Source organism: Chinchilla lanigera, unplaced genomic scaffold (genome assembly GCF_000276665.1).
Source record: "Chinchilla lanigera isolate Chin_1 unplaced genomic scaffold, ChiLan1.0 scaffold00036, whole genome shotgun sequence".
Lineage (NCBI taxonomy): Eukaryota > Metazoa > Chordata > Mammalia > Rodentia > Chinchillidae > Chinchilla > Chinchilla lanigera.
In genome coordinates, this window is record NW_004955437.1 from 8583599 (window position 1) to 8601288 (window position 17690).

Consider the following 17690-nt stretch of genomic DNA (forward strand, 5'->3'; position numbering starts at 1 on the left):
TTGATGACTTGGAAGACAAGCCAATAAAAAAATTCATATTGAAGCACAGAATGTACAAAAATGAGCTTCAGAGCACCGTGAAAGTGTCTGACGTGTGTGTAGGAGTCTGAGAACAGAGGAGAAAGACGATGGGACAAAGCAGTATTTGAAGAAAACTCCCCAAGAATTTTTCTAAAACTGACCCAAAACTTTAAGCCATGACTTCTAGACACTCTCCAAACTCCATGAATGAATGATACACCCTAAGAGACCGCGGCCATCACATCATAGTAAATTCTTTTAAAAAGCCAAGGTGGAAGAGAGGAGGAATGTGACCTTTCAAAGAAGCCAGTTAACATCAACAGATGACTTTTTAACAGAGATAAAGAAGCCAGAAAAAAATGGAATCACCTCTAGAAAGGATTTGTCTTAAGTCACTTTCCTCATGGCTGGGACAAAATATGCAACACACACAACTTCGAAGAGAAGTTTATTTTGGCTCACGTTTTAGAAGTTTTGGAGCTGCATGGTCAGTGTCATGGTGGAGGGGCATGGGAGGAGGAAAGTTGCTCACCTCACAGAAGACAGGAAGTAGAGGGAGAAGCCAGGGAGTGAGATAAACCCTTCCCAGTCCTGCCCACAACCACTCTACCTCCTAACAGCCAATCAGCTATCAGCTGTCATCATCCAATCACCTTCCAAACCCATGAGGCTTTGGGGTCGGTAGGTTTACCTCCTAACAGCCAATCAGCTATCAGCCCTCATCATCCAATCACCTTCCAAACCCATGAGGCTTTGGGGTCGGTAGGTTTAGATGTAAACCACAACAAAAGGGAAAAGAAACCAGGACTAGCTAAAAGTCTATACCTAGTGAAAGTATCCTACACACACACACACACACACACACACACACACACACACCCCAAAGGGAGTTCTTCAAAGGAAACTAATCAGAGAAGCATAGTTACTCAGAGAGAAACGAAAAACATCAAAAAGATTAATCTATGAATTAATCTGTTATTACTGATAAGTTGAAATGATGTCTTAATATATAATTAAAATATGTAAGCCCTCAAACAATATAAAAGAGATAAAAGGAATCTAAATGCTAAAGAAGCCTGCATTGTCCAGGTAATGGTTAAAATATTATTTTAAGGCAGGCTCTTAAAAAAAGATGTAAAGCCTAATACAAGGCATCCAACCATGCAAAGATTAATGTATTAAAAAAATATACCAGAAGGAAGCGTGTCATGTTTTTATTACAGAGTTTCTCCCTAGATGTTGGAATGATGACTGGTTCTCATTTTCTCTGTACTCCAGCATTTTTGCCCAATTTTTTTCATATAAAAGCTAATAATTATATTTTCTTGTACTTGTGAGAAGTGATAATAGCCTTCATTTTCTTATAAAAGTTCAAAAGAACAAATTCTTTGAAAATTGGACAGAGACCCTATAATTCCTCATCTAACTATTAACAACATTAGTTCCTGTGGTGTTCAGGAATGATGTTTATCCGCCGATACAGACCGCATCCCTGACATCCTGAAATCTGCTGCCCAGACCGCTAGGAAATTCTCTCCCAGTATAAAGCAGCACTTTTGATAACTGAGGTCATTTGCATAGTCTTTGCACACCAGAACTCCAAAGTACATTGCTTAGGAGACAATCCTAGAGACTTGAGAATTCCCATTTATTGAAATCATAGTATTGAGGCTGGTGAGATTCGGTGGGTATTCTCCTTGGCTGGTAGGCCAAGTGAAAAATAACAAAAACTTTCTGAGGAACAACAAGGAATTAGGATCGAGCACCTTAAAGACATCCACTCTTTTTAACATAGTAACTCTATTCTATTCTAGGAATTTATCCTAAGAAAACAGTTATTCATAATAGTTATAAATGATAAAAAGGCTGTATTTCCAATAATATAGAGAGTACTTAAATAAATTATGGGACCCAGTGCCTGGCATATAGTACATGGTCTACAGATATTTGTTAAACAAGCTAGGCATGGTGGTACACACCTATAATCCCAGCACTCTGGTAGGCTGAGGTAGGAGGATCACAAGTTCAAGCCCAGCCTGGGCAATTTAGTTATGTAGCAAGAAAAACCCTGTTTTAAAATAAAAAATAGGGGCTGGGGATTTAGCTCAGTGGCATAGCGCCTGCCTGGCAAGTGCAAGGTCGTGAGTTCAATTCCCAGTACCGGAAAAAAACAAAAACAAAATAAAATAAAATATAAAGCCAAGAGGGTGGCGCATGCCTGTAATCCCAGCACTCTGGAAGCTGAGGCAGGAGGATCATTGTGAGCTCAAGACCACCTTGAGCTACAAAGTGAGCTCAAGACCACCTTGAGCTACAAAGTGAGCTCAAGACCAGCCTGAACTGCATAGAGAGACCCTGTCTCAAAAAGACAATAAAATAAAATAAATAAAAGGGTTGAGGTGTAGTTCAGTGTGACAGCCCCTGGTTTTATTCCCCAGTACTACAAAAAATCTAGAGTATTTAATGGGAAAGATATTAGTTCCAATACTATGTAAGCCATAATCTCATGGCTAATATTTGTTAACTCACTATCCATGAGGCACAGCCCCAAGCGTTTTACAGGCAATATCCCAAGTCATCTCACTGAACCCCACAAATCTCTGTTATTTCCAGTGAGGTAAAGAATCTAGATTCAAATCTAGACAGTCTGACTCCAGAGTAAAAACTCTTTTCATTAGAGACTATGCAAGACCAGAAATACTGACAGGAAATATGTTAAAATGCTAACAGAGGAATTAAAGACAGCTCTTAACTTCTGCCTTATCCTCGTCAATATTTTCCAAATTCTCTATCATCATCAGGTTTAATACACAGTCTGCCTCTGCCTGCCCCTCAAAAGAGTTTAACAGGCTGGGTGTGGTAGCGCACATCTCTAATTCCAGTACTCAGGAGGCTGAGGCAGGAGGATTGCCTCAAGTTCAAGGCCAGCCCAGGCTACAGAGCAAGACCTTGTTTAAAAAAAAAAAAAAATTTTTTTGCACAGTACTTTTGTTTACCATTTATATAATTTCAGGGAGAAGGTTTTGACTCTAATGGAGCCTTAAATCATCTCCTCTCTAGCCTTAAAAGTAGGAGATTGTTTCATAAATCAGACCTAAAAAAAAAAAGATTCCCCCAAGTCACATAAACCAATCAATCACATACACTCTGAAAGTTAACAGAATTATGTCACAGACACACATACACACCACACATCACACACACACACCACTTCCAGAGCCCGGGCCCTTAGGCAATGATTATGCAGAAGAGGAGAAAGCAGAGCTTCCCACAGTCCTTTTGCATCTTTTATCTCATTTTAGTCACCAACCTTGTCAGTCAGGACAGCAAAGGTGTGGAGGGCGGGGACCCTGAGGACTTGGCTATGGCTCCCCGGGCAGCAGGATGCAGAGGCAGCAAAAGCACCTGCTTCTACAGTCGCCTAGGCCTGGGGTCCTGGGATCTAGTGTGCTACTTCCTAGCCATGGGACCTCGAGCCAGCTTCTTACCCACTTTGTGCCGCCATTTCCCCACTGATGTAATGAGGATAATGATGCCTTCCTCCTGGACTTGCTGTAGGGTTAAATGAGAACTAAAAAGACAAACTACAACTAGAAATTCCATTCAACCCAGCTAGTCCCCTATCTTCCCGAAAGAGTTAAAACCATCACATTAGAGTGGCACATGCACACCTATGTTAATACTGATAGCAGCACAATTCGTGAGAGCTCAATCTTGGAAGCGGCCTATATGTCCAATCAACAGATCAGTGGATAAAGAAAATGTGGTATTTACACACAGTGGAGCATTATTCTGCCATAAAGAAGGATAAACTTGAGTCATCTGTAGGAAAAAGGATTCACCTTGAGACCATAACATTAAATGAAATAAATCAGACACACAGGCCTCAATATGACATGGTTTCTCTTATATGAGAGACAGAAAATATAAATAATTTAAAGAGCAAAATAAAAGGCAATAAGAGGAAACAGGGAGATAGGTCTTTTGCAACAGGGAAGGAGACCAGGAGATGAGGGGAGGGAGGGCGGGACAGAAAGAGATGTAAAAAGAATTAAGATGTGTGACGAACAAGTTCAGACTTCCCGCGATGAACGTAATCACAATGTGCTGCAAGCACGCGCTAATAAAAACACATGTTAGCCGGGGTGGCGCATACCTGTAAACCCAGCGCTCTAGAGGCTGAGTCAGGAAGATCGTCCTGAGTTCAAGGCCAGCCGGGGCTACGTAAGCGAGTTCAAGGCCAGCCTGAACTACATAGCAGACCCTGTCTCAAAAAAATTTTTTTTTTCTTTTTAAGAAACATAACTAAAATGACGGCACACATCTGCGCTTAGTAGGTAGCTGGTCTCATCAGAACTGTCTCCCAGAGCGCACAGCCTCATCCGGGCACCTCCTCACCCTTCCCGGAGGCAGCCGGACTGCCCGCAGTTACCTCCCAGTCTGCTCGCCTAACTCCGTCCGAGCCTTCCAGTTGCAGCCCGGAAAGTGTCCTCGCCGGGCGTGGGATGAAGCGGAGGCTGAGGGCCCGGCTCTGCTTAGGTCCGAGCAGAGGCTGCAGGCCCGACAGCGCAGCCCGAGACACGCCCCAGAGGGACCGGGACAGTGCGCACAGGGTGGGACGGGAGAGGGAAGGAGGCCGCCCGCCCACGGGCGAGAAAGTGGTCAGGGCCGGGGAGGACGGGGTGAGGACGCAGCGGTGTCCCTAGCAAACTGCAAAGGGCCGCACAATTCGCACAATTCCCAGAGTGGCACAGGCTGCACCTTGAAGACGGCAGCTCCCCTCCCTGGGCGTCCTTGCCACAGGCGGGTCCTCGCCCTGGGTGCGCCTGACCACAGGTCTCCAACACCTCCTGAGCGCCTGCGTGGCTGCAGGCTCAGCCCCTCTACAGCTTGCATCTGCGTTGTTCCCAAGGCCCGGGAGCTAAAGCTTGGTCCCTAGCTCAGCGCTGTGGCAGCTGGTAGGACTTTAGTGGAAGGCCTTTGGCTCCCTGGGGTGTGCCTTTCAGGGAGGCATGGGGACCCAGCCCCTCCCCCTCTGTGTTCCAGCCCAGCCCTGAGGTGAGCAGCTTGGCCATGCGTGTGCCCTGCCACCCTCTGCTGCCTCACCACAGGCCCAAAAGCAGGGCGGCTCAACAGTCCTAGACCGGACCCTCCAGAACCGTGAGACCAAATAAATCTCTACTTTTAATGAGTTCATTGCCAGAGTTAATTACTGCAGCGATGAAAAGCCTGCTCTCCATGCCTCCCGGAGAGGATTTTCTAACACATATCTGACCCCTCCTCACCCCCGACCCTGCCGTGACGCCCACTCTGCCCTCAGGGTCAAGAGCTGGCTGCACACTGCGAGTCTGGTCCTCCTGCCTGGACCCTGCCTCCTCTCCCAGCTCATCGCCTGGCAACTGTCACTCAGACTGCATGCACCAGGCTGCAGGCTGGGTGCTGGGGGCACAATGACAAAAAAGACAGGGTCTATGCCCTGAAGGAACAAGGAGTTCTGGGGGGAAAAGAGATGTAAAGGGATGGCTGCAGTCCTGGTGGATGCCAGCTTTTAGGGATGGCATCTGTGGGAAACAGGAGTGGGACAGGTAAGGGACAAAGGAGAAATGTCTCATGCAGAAGAGACTGTGAAGTCCTAGAAGCACTCGCTAGCAGATAGTATGCACTAATGCACACTAGTGTTCTGTCTACACTGGCCCTTGGGATCACCACCAGCTACATATGGCTGCTGAGCATTGGACATGTGGCTGGGGAAATGGATTTTTTAACTTTATTAATTTTTTACTAACTTGAAATTAAATACCCACGCATAGCTAGTGGCTCCCATATTGGACAGCATGGAGTTTTGGAGTATTAACAGAAAGGTAATAAAAGTGAGGTAAGATAGTGCTATAGACTGAAAGTATCCCCAAAATTGGTATGCTGAAATCTAGCCCTTGCTCTGGTGGTATTAGGAGGGGGGGCTTTTGGGGTATGAATCAGTCACAAGGGTAAAAACTTATGAATGGGATTCAGGACCTAATAAAAGAAACCCTCACTGAGTATGGTGGTGTGTGCCTATAATTCTAGCTTTCTGGGAGGCTGAGGCAGGAGGATCGCAAAATTTCAAAACCAGCCTGAGCAATTTAGTAACATCATGAGACCCTGTCTGAAAAGAAAGCCAGGTGTGGTGGTGCACGCCTATGATCCCAGCATTTGGGAGGCTGAGGCAGGATGATCACCACAAGTCTGACACCAGCCTGGACTACACAGTAAATTTAAGGCCAGCCTGAACTGCATAGTGAGATGCAGTCTCAAAAAAAGAAGAATCTAGAGATCTGTACAGAGTGAGTAATGAATTTTTAAAAGCAGCATGGGGTAAGAATCAGAAACCCTGTAAGTCTTAAGCAAAACGCTTTGATGCCCTCCCTGAGCCTCAGTTGCCCCAAGTGTAAGTTAGACATCACATCTGCCTCTTACAATGGTAAGAAGAGGAAAAGCCTAAAATGTCGCACAAGGCCAGGCTCACAGTAAGCTCACTACAATAGTGGCACCCTACTAAAGTGACCTGGACCCCTCCTTCCAATACCCCAGGGCAAGGGCTCACCCTGAGCTCCTCCACAGCCTCTTCCCTGTGTTCCCTGAGCTTCGAGGGCTCCCATCCAAGCTCTGACTCACCATGTGTTGCCGAAATTCTCCTCGAGTTCCCAAGAGAAAATTTATTTTAATTCCAACTTTAAAAATTACACAGTCCCCATTGCATTTTGGGGTGGTGAGGATGAGGGCAGAAACCACGAAATCCATCAAGCCGCTTTTAAAAGGTGCTTGGAGAGGGAAAGGCGAAGGCAGCTGGAGGGGGTGCGCAGGGGGGCTGGAGACAATCCCCGGAGTTTCTGCTATTATTGAATACCCCAACTCGCAGCGCAGCCCGCCGCCCCCTCCTGCACGTGGGCCGGGCTGTGTTAATGAGAAAGCCGAGCTCTGCCTACATTACCACAATAATGATTTCCCTGTTGCATTTTTACATGCCTGCCTCTTTATCATCCCAGAAGTAGACATATATTTTCAATAAATCCCTTCCCTCCTGGCCCCTCCCCAACTCCAGCTCTCCCCGGAAATGCTGCTCCCTGGATGCCCCCCCCCCCGCTCCCGCGCCCCCTCCCCGCGCACAACGCAATCCCAACCCTGCAGCACAATGAGTTCCACTAATCAAAACAGAAAGAAGAAGAAAAATGGAAAAAAATCACAGCTGCTGAAAAACAGCATTCGCTACAAGTCAAAGCCCTGCACATTTTTTTTCTGCAAGCGGCATTTACTCTTCAAGGACGCGGGAGCCCTCCCCGATCAGGAATCCTGCACAGAGTTGCTCAAAGGGGGAGGAGGAGGGCGGCAGTGAAGAAATCTAATATTCCCTCTCTTTCCTATTTTGACTAAGCCAGCACAGACAGAAATATAGATAAGGCCTTGAATAACTGATTTAACAAAATGTCACTTATTAAAAGGGATGGGGGAAGGGACAGCATTTGCATTCGTGAGCTCAGTTAAACCACCCTGGCTAAAGGCTGCGGGGCCTCCGTGGCCGGGCGAGGGAAGGAAATATTTCTCTGCTCTGGTCTCCCCCGGGGGCTGCGAGGACTGGGCCTGGAGCAGCAAGGCCTGATTTCTACCTTCGGCAAGATCTAGTAGGAAGAGAAGAACCACGGGCAACCCCAAAACAAAACAAAAAAAAAATTTTTAAACCAGCTGATGGTTATATAAGTAAGCATTTATACAGCGCTAACTAGCGTCAGGTTCTATGCTAAATGCTAAGGGGACAAAAATGAGAAGTGGCCCGGTTTTGGGCTGCCCAGGCTCCCAGTGCAAGAGGAGTGGGAGACACGCCCCAGGGCAAGAGTGACAACATAGCCCTAGAAGTTCAAGGCAGCAGGGGACCTAGGAGCCGGCCTCTGGTCCACCCACTGCCCCAGCCAGGACCAGGCACGCAGAGCCACAGAAAAAGCCCTCAGGAAGGGACTGTCTGGAAGGTGGATCCTCTGACTGCCACCCTGGCTCATAAAAAAGTCAGATTTTTCAGAAGGAAAGGGGCCCCTGAAATGCCCTTGCCTACCATGGCTGCCCTTGAAAGCCGTGGCTCCCACGTCTTTATCCAAGTGAAGGAGGAAGGTGAACCAGCCCCAAGAGCTCAGAATTGACCTCCTTGCTCAGATCCTCATGTTAAATTTTAAGGGAGTTTGGTATCACCTATGAGGATGACAATAAGAAAACTCTACCAACACTCCTGTCAACCCTCTTCCTTGGGCATCGATTTTCTTTTTCTTTTTCCTTTTTGTTTTAAAAAACCTTTCAAAGGAGTTAGGTGCGGGGGAGGGCAAAGACCAAGAAGGGCGTTTGTTGTGACCCTAGGGACACTCAGAAGGGATTCTTTCCCAGGTAGCAAATTGTTCTGGGCCCTGTGATACCCAAAGTCAGAGGCCAGAGGCCGGGCCATCCCGGGGCGAGCACTGGGGCCCTGCAGAAGGCAGGGGAGGAGAGGCAGCCGGAGAGACGGGTGAGGAGCCGGCAGACTGTTAAAGTCAAGTCTTGGCCTTAATTACAGGGCAGCCAGAAAGCCGTGTGCTGCAGACAGAGCCAGGCAATTCAAATTTTAAAAAATGGAACGCCCAAAACATGCTTAAATCATCTGGGTATTTCCAACTAAGGTCACTAGAGTGGTACAACCAAAATACTCAGATGACCTTCCTGGTTTCCACAATCTTTTCTGTATATTCTGTACCACGTTCTCATCATTTAATAGTACACGGCGTTATCTATTTGAGGGTGCGCAAAATTGGTAGAGCATTCAAATTCTGACATTAAAATAAGGTTTCTGGCATTGGCTAGACACATGACTCCAGGTTAGTCACTTTTTTACCGCCCCCCCCCCCAATTCTACTTCTTCTGCCTCAGTTTTTCAGCTATAAAATAAGAATCTGTCTACCCTTCTACAGTGATTCAGTAAGACGTAAATAAGACCTGCTGAAAGCCTTTGGAGCTATAAAATACCAGGGAAACACTATTAGCTATTTCAATAGAGGCATCCATTTCCTCTTTCTCTGATTTTTCTTTGATTATTCTCCCCTGTCTATGAAATCAAACTAATATGGATTCCACTGGTGTTTTAAAATCAACATTTATTTACTATACAGATACAGGAAGTCTCATCCCCGGGTGTGGCTAAATCTAACGGCCAGATCTAAGCAGTGAACTCACAGGAGGTCATTTACCACTCTACCTGCTTCTGGTATGGTTAATGTTCTCTCATTATGGAAATAATTTCAAAATAAACAAATCAACACTCACTCTTGGGCAGAAGATGGGGATCCAATTAGTGAAAAGCACTGGATGTTTTTTAAAACTGGAAGTTATTTTCCAGCATACACAGTAATGGGCTAGACAGGGAGGGCGGTGGACCGATTTTAAGAAGACCTGGCTTTATAGCAGTATCCTCAAATGCCGGGTGTGAATTCAGACTGCTAACGCCGGAGGACTACAGCCAGCGTCTTGGGTCAAGGTCTCCCTGCAGCCAAGGGGACAGGGCCAAGTTTGCTGGACCCTTTGAGGGGGTGCTCTCAACTTTCAAACATGCAATCAGAGACTGAACCCATCCCGCTGGTACTTTTTAGCCAGCGTTTCTGACGCCAGCCTTCCTTTTGCTAAAGGGATCTCAGAGAATCTGAAAAGTCCGAATAGGAACTAGGAGCTAGGAAAAAACAGCAGTGCGAGGGGGGACAGGGTGAACAGAGTTTTCAGAGAAGCTCTGGGAAGCTAAGTGTTTGTCAGATTTTAGATCAAGTCACCTGCGGCAGCCTGGGTGCGATTCTTACAGTTTGTATAGCGCTTGTCATGCATTATCTGACTCCACGCACACAGCTCCGAGAGGGGAGGCAACAGATACTACTGCCCTTGGTATGGAGGCTAAGGGCTCAGAGGCTTGTCCAGGCCCTCAGAGCTCAATCCCCACCTCCAAACTCCCTCTTCACCCATGACCCATCTCCCACGCAGACCCCCCACGCCTGAGCCACGGAGGCCAGCAGGACCCACAGGATATTTCTGGAAAAAGCAGTTGAACCAAAAGCAGCTTTCTGCCCTGTTTTTTAGCTTCTTACTCAAAACATATGACACAGTGCCCACCAAATTTTGAACAGAGCTGAAAAATCACAGACGCCTTCTTCCAATCCTAGTTTGCAAGTAAATCTAATGTGAGGCACAAATTACTTTAACTGAAGACTCTGCTCCCCCAGCAAGAGAACCTCTCTGTGCTCCGCGTGGGTCAGTAATGCAGTCAAAAGGGTCAGAAAATGCAGTACAATTTCTGATGCAGTATTAACCCTCACAGTAGTCCAAAGCCCCTCCCTGGAGAGGTGGAGCCTCAGTCCTTCCCAGAGCCGCCCTCCTGCCTCTCTCTAACCTGCATCCGCTGCTGTCTCTGGCCCTCTGGCCCTCTGGCCCCAACAGGCCAGCTCTTCCCTTTGGACTCTTCAAGGGCCTTTTCAACTGACCCCACCAAGCTTCCTATCAGCATACAAATACCGCACCTTTTCCTGTACATACAGGTCCTACCAGCTCCCACCCTAGGCCTCTCCCCGCCCCCAGCATAGTCCAGTTTTGCCAAGAAGTTGGCTGTACCTGCTATTCGGAGCTCTTCAGCCCGCATTCCCCACCCAACCCCTCCAGTCCTGGTCCTACCTAATCCTTCGCTCCACTGTTCCCCCCAAAGTCACCAACAGGTTCATTTTGCCAAATCCAGTGGCATCCTTTCTGGCCTTACCAACTTTGTGAAATATGCAGCATGCACACATCCCCAACAGGCACCTCATCGGGTCTAGAGTGAGCCTGACCCCTCCCCGTACTAGAGATTGAACCCGCAGTCTTCATATTGAGCTATGTCCTCGGGTCTTTTAATTAATTTATTTTTATTTGCAGACAGGATCTCTCTTAGTTGCCCAGGCTGGTCTCAAACTTGTGATCCTCCTGCCTCAGCCTCCCAAAGTGCTGGGACTACAGGCATATAACACTACGTCCAGCCAACGCCTGTATGTTTATCTCTTGCCTGATTGCTCTGCTCTTTTGGAACCAGAGGCTCCGTCAGACTATGGACTTGACAGCTCCATTTCACATCTACAGCCGTCTCAAATTTAGCTGGATTGCATCCCTCCCTATCCCAATCTTCCTCCTCTCAACAAAGGGCATCACCCTCTACCCGAAACTGCTCACACCAGAAACCCCCTAGTCATCCTACATTCCTTGTTCTCATGCCCCAGCCAACCCAACGTGAGCCCTGGTCTTTCTACGGCCAACATCCAACCTCTCCCCCACCTGCTCTTCTGCATGCCCCCTCCTCCTGCTCCCCTTCACCTGCTCCCATGGCCTCTTTTCTGTGTCCCCCAACTCCACACCCGCCCCCTCCACCCTCCTCCACCAATGCACTCTCCTTCCAACGTGAGTTAGAGCCTGGTGCTTCCCACTGCAAACTTTCAGTGGTTTCCCACTGTGCTGCATATAAAATCCAGGCCTTTCCGAGGCCCCGCAGCGTGATCTACACTCCCGATCTACACTCCCCGTTCAGTGCTTAGCTCCCCCAAAGCCAGAGCTGTGCTGCCCAGGCCTCTCCTCTCTGGTGCGCTCTGTCTCCTCTCACCCCGCTCCTAGGCAAGGCCCCTTGTGGCTTCGTGGAAACACTGATCACCCTGCACAACGCATCCGCTTTCCGAGTCTGCCTCTGGACTGAGCATCAGGGGCCAGGCGGGAGGCAGGGGAGCACACGTCTCAGATTCCCAGCCCTTAATGTGATGATTGGCAAACAGGAGGTGCTCAGAGAGCAACTGCCAGTGTATGAATGCATAAACCAAAGATCCTTTTATTTCCCTTTTGTAATTAAACCAGAGCTTCTCATAGCATGAAAATATCTGTTACCTCATTCTACGACCCCACAATTATCACTGTCACTTCGGCAAACAGGTTCTTTTTCTTTCTCCACTATAAAAAAATTTTTTTTTCCTTATTGTTGCTAAACCAACTGCCTAATAGCTAAGCATATCCCAGCCCACTCCCAGCTTATTGTCTTCTGTGAGGGAAAAAAATCCAACAATTACCCACTTCCTAAGTAAATCGAAATTACTATGAACAGCTACTTTTTTTTTTTTTTTTTAAAGACAGGGTTTTGCTTTCTGGTTTAGCCTACCTTTGAACTCACTATGTAGCCCAGACTGGCCTGGCACTCTCAGCAATCCTCCTGTTTCAGCCTCCCAAGTGCTGGGATTATAGGCATATACCACCATGCCTGGTAAACAGCAGCTACTCTGAAAATTTACAATTCCTAGAAAATATCAGAGGTTTTTTTGTAGGACATTTTCTTTAACCAGGAAAAAAACATTTACTAAGAGAGTCGTGGGATAACTCATATTATGAAGGCCATCTTATGCATTAAAAATGCCACTGCGCCCTTGTTGAAAAGCAAGCCAATAACCACAACCCGGCTGTTCTTGTCTCCTTCTGCCTGTAAAAGAAATCAACTATGTTTTAGCCTCTCCTTTAGTTCACTAGTTTCCCTCCAATATACAAATCCACAACTACAGTATCATTAATCCACAAGATCCCAGCAGATTCTAATCCCCTCCCAGCCACGTGGTTTTACAAGGTCAGAAATAAAATGCATCGAATTCAACTGCTCTTGGAGCAGAACAGTCGAGATGCACCTACACAGCCCAGGGCCTGAGCCACTAGTCTGGACCCTTACTTCCTATACTAACATCCAAAGTCAATAAAAACATCAAGAGCCTTCCCCAAAAATGCCCATCGTAAAATATACAGTATCTTGAAAGTGAGAAATACAATATCGATATTGAAGCCCATCACAACCACTCAGCCGAACTCCAGTTACGCACAGATGAATTCTCCGCAGAAAGTGGGCAAGGCCACCCTGGGTGTTCAGGTTCCCCCCTTACCTCCCCAAAGCTACCTGTGCCTAGAAATAACAGCTCAATTAACCTGAGACTTGACCAAGCATTAGGCCAGTGAGCCAGCTGGCTGGAAAGGAAACTTCCATGATGAACTGAAAGGATTTCTGGTGCCTGAGATTCCTCCCGCCACCACACACACACATACACACACACACACACACACACACACACACACACACACACTGGTACAGCTCATAATTTTTTCCCAAAACGATGGCACTTTCACCAGTAATTCTTAGTGTTTAGCAACCAGCCACTTGAGAGCCCCTTTTAGGAATTCAAAGGTACAAATCCACTTTCTCCAAGAAAAGACAAAAACAGAAGTTGATCAACTCACCCGAGTTCATGAAGCAATTGGCCGTTAGCCCAGGAAGACACTGTCAAGACCTCTGGGACCGGGACCCTCACTCGCCAAGACACATAATTTCAGAGGGAAGGGAGCTCACACAAGCAACCATGCATTTTTAAGATAAAAAATCTGAAGCGCAGAAATGGCTAGAAATTGGTACCCTCCCCATTTTTCTTTCTAGTGAGTTTCCCCTGCCTTGAGCATCAAACCACCTTAAAAGTCTTTCGTCACTTCACAAATACTGTAGATTTGAGGCAGCTACTAAATATAAGACAATTTAACACTTCTTCAGTAATGGACTCTGTGGAGAATCCTTATACTTTTCCCAAAACCAGTGCATCCGGTTACCAGGACCAACCCACCCATCCGAGAAGGAGGGCAAGAAAATTATAAATCAGCTTTGTTTTTGTGACCACACATTTTATTATATAAGCAGCAATGAATCTGTCCACTCTTTACAGTTTAAGCTCCTAACTCAACAAAAAACCACAAGCCCAAGCGAGTGAAGGGAGGCAAAACAGTACTTTTTACACAGTTCACAGAACAACTGTTTTCACAGCGAGCTCGCATCCCCGCTATGTGATGTTAACACATGCCTGCTATGTGGAAGCCTGCTTACCAAGCTGTGAAAAGACCCATGTTCACCATGGAACCTGCAGAATTAATCTTCGCAAATGCTCATAAAGCATAAGAGAAACACTCTTTCTGAGACATCAAGCTGGCTTCCACACAATCCACTGGCAAAAATGGACATGCCTAAAAGGGTGGGGCCCTGAGAGGTGTGTCACCCCAGTATCAATTCCTATAAATCAAATCCTGACAATCACAATATTTTAAAAAGAATGAATTATGATTCATGGGCCTTCCAACCTCTATTACCACAAGAACATTCTCGGTAGAAGGGTGGGGGGGGGGAGCTTCTGTGACTTGATTAATGACCGAAGCAACACAATAAAATAAATCTCTAAATATAAGGAAAAAAGCTGAATGACTGCTCTCGGCTTCGAGGCTAGGCACGTAAATAATTCCACCCTGAGATAAACACACCTAAAGATTTTATTTGTCCTCCCAGCGTATTATACCAAGCAGACTCTGATTTTCACCGGTTAAAAATAATAGCTAATTTGTTTAACTAACGCCTAGGTAGAGACATTTGATAAGTAACAATAATATTTAATTCCCAGCAAACTCAACTCAAATTGCCGAATATCTACCTCTCAATCTGGAAATCTGATAACAGGAAAGAGAAAGAAAAAAAAAAAAAGCACTGTCCATCAGGAACGGTTGCCTTTTTTTAGCCCATTTCTCTCCCGCACACACTGGGGAAAGCTTAACCAATTCTAGTTAACCCCACCGTTCGGTGTTTACTCCCTAACCCTACTGAACATCTCCGGGCTGAACTGCCTGGTGCTAAAATTATCCTGGCAAAGTTAAACTCCCAGCACCATCAAGGCACCCTGACAGCCAAGACCTACAACCCTTCTGCAGAAACCAGTAGGCTGGAGGCCAAGGAATCAGAGGCCAGGAGAGGCAAAGACCGCTGGTTAACTGGTTAAGTACTGAGCGCACCCCTTAGCTATCCTTCCAGCAGGCAGCAGAACCACACTTTCTCTCTCCAAACCCCTTTCCTGAAAGGCTGAAGATACACAAGGTTGGCACCGACTGAAACAACTTCACACCCCTCTCGTAAAGCTCGCCCCCTGGGCCTGCTCGGGCCATGCCAGGAGCAGGTCATTCCTAAACCTGAGCCACTCCCCAAGACAGCCCAGGCCGCGCTGTGAGCAAGGGCTTCAGTGTGTTCGCTTGCCAAGCAGCGACTCGTCTGGGGCAGAGTTTCCACGAAGCCGGCTCCAACAGGCCGGTGGAAGGCACACAGAGGAACCAGAGGGCTTTTTGAACCCACGGATGGCAGACGCACATGCTCCAGCCCAGCGCTGGCCAGAGGCTGCCTGCCAGGTGCTCTCCGCCTCCCCAGTGAATGAGTGATTTTGTTTTGTTTGCAAAACCTCCTTCTTCAGACCACCAGCAGGAACTTCCCAGTCTCCCATAGTGAAGTTGGGGAATACAGGGGCAAGTTCGTCCCCTTCCACGTTCTCCCAGCCGGGTGGCCACACTAACTTCTGGGGAGTGCCCAGCCCCCACAGCGCCTGCGGGCACATACACAGGCACACATGCATCATGTCAAAAACCCCAAAAGGCACATCCCTAGGGTCCTGCGGTTTCTGAGCTGGAAGAATGAAGGCTTTATAACGTCCCCGTCTTCCAGGGCAAGCCCACCCCCAGCACCCTCGCAGGCGTGGTGGCCAATTACAGCGCCCACCTCCCCCTCCCCCTTTGCTGGGATGCTCTGCAGCCCCCAGAGGGAACCGGGAAGAAGGGACGCAGGGCAAGGCCCTACTCACACCCGGAAAGTAAAGGGGTGGAGGGAGACTTGTCCTGCCCGGTGCCCCACTCTTCCCTCCCTAGCCCACCCCACCCTGTCTTCTCCCAGAGCATCCCCCCAACTAATATTTTTTTAAATGAAACGTAATAAGCTTCTTGCCTACCTTGGCTGTTTCTGCAACAAGTGCATGGTAAAACGACAGGAAGCCCAGTCTCTGCTTGGGGGGTGCGCTGGGGGACCGGTGGCGCTGATGGAGTAATTTCAATATTAATTTATGTCAGCCGCCTTCTCGCAGAGCTACTCACTCCCAGTACTGCCCTCAGCCTGTAAACAAATATCGCTCCGCCAGGAAACATACTCCCCAGATGCAAGCCCCTCTCCTCAGCAGGGAACCTGGCCCCTCACACCCCACCCCACCCCCAACAGCGTGCTCCCCCTCTCCCAGTGGGAAGCGCAGGGTTTGCAAAGCACCCACCCACCATCTCCGCCACCACCCCTGCAAGAAACTTACTCGGCCCGTCTACGCCTCCACCCTCCCTCCAGGAAATCTCTCCATATGCATTCAGCCTCCCCGCAGGAAATCTGCTCCCCCCTCCCCCTTCTATATGCATGCACCCCTCCCTCTGCTGCTCCCTCCCCCGCCAGAAACTTACGAGCGAGCTAGCGTGCAGGCTCTCCTGATCTTGGAAACTTACTCCCAGCTATAGCGCCCGCCAGCCCCCGTTCCCGGCCCGGCTCCCCTCCTGCCCTCCGCAGCCAGCAACTCTAAACTCTCCGCATCCACCACTCTCCCTCCCCGGTGCAAATTCGCTGCGCCGGGCTGCGCGCGTGCAGCCGCCCGCCCCTTCAGGAAACTTACTCCCCGTCTGCCTGCACCGCCTCAGCCATCGCTGGGAGGGAAGGGGGTGTGCTGGGGAGCCCGAAATACATATGCATCTCTCGCCCCTCCCCCGGCCGCAGCCCACTCGGGGCCGAGCAGTGGCAACCTGGCCTTACCTTTTGCATGGCTCCCCACCCTCGCCCCCTCCCTTAGCCGAGCCTCGGCACCCCCTCCTTTTTCACCCATTACCCACCCCTAGCAACCGTTCCCAAGCTCCTCTCGGCCTTTTTTTTTAAATCCAGGATGCAAATTCCTCCCCTGTCAGCAAATCGACTGTCAAATTATTTTCTTGCAAAAGGAGAAAGGCGGGGTGAGGTGGGGGGAGCGAGAGCAAAAAAGGGGAGAGGCGGGGGAAGGGAGGAGAGGGACAGAGGAGGGGAGAGATATCCCTCCGCAAAGCCGGGCTGGCCGCGGGCGGGGAAGCAGGAAGTAAGGTGTCCAGCGTTGCGCGCGGCCCGCGGGTCCTCCGTGCGGCCCCCGCCTGCGTCCCCTGTCCCCTGTCCCCCGGCGCGCCGCGCTCTCGCTGGCGCGGGCCGCCCGGCGCATTGTTCGCAGCCTTCCCGGCCGTGCATGTGTGCGCTCTGCGTACGCGTGAGGTCGCACCTTTTGTAGGCTGGCGAGCCCCTGGACTAGGATGGGACGAGGCCCCAGTGACTGCCCCGCGCGGGACCTGTCAGTCCTGGGCTGCAGCGGACTCTCCGGCGTGGCCGGGAAATCGAGGCCCGGGAGAAGGCAGCGTGGCCGGGAAGCTGCCGCCTTACACACGGACCCTTGCAGGATTGCTTCCTGCGTAGCCACCCCGGTTATTGTAGCGCGCGTTCCAGTCTAATCTGGGGTTGTGTGTGTGTGTGTGGGGGGGGGGTGTTTATTTATTTATTTATTTTTTTGGAAGGGTTTGCAAAGATGCCAAGGGCCAGGCGGGCTGCGCGGGGACGGGCTGCGCCTGCCCCCACCGCAACCGGCCTCGGCGGGGCTGGGCGGGCCTGGGGCTCCGGGAAGGGCCGGGGTTCTCGCAGAGCGCGCTCCATCCCTCCGCCCCGTGGGGGCGGGGAGGGGTCCGCGGAGCTCGGGAGAGGGGGCTGC

The 17690-nt window shown here is 49.1% G+C and overlaps 1 protein-coding gene across 1 annotated transcript in view; it reads right to left on the minus strand.

The window, feature by feature from the left end:
• Positions 1-16685, minus strand: part of Trerf1 (transcriptional regulating factor 1) — a gene marked incomplete in the record, with an annotated part of 188333 nt that extends 171648 nt beyond the window's left edge. Inside the window, 2 exon segments of the mRNA XM_013516789.1 lie at positions 15891-15974; positions 16587-16685.
• Between the last annotated feature and the right edge of the window lie 1005 nt (positions 16686-17690).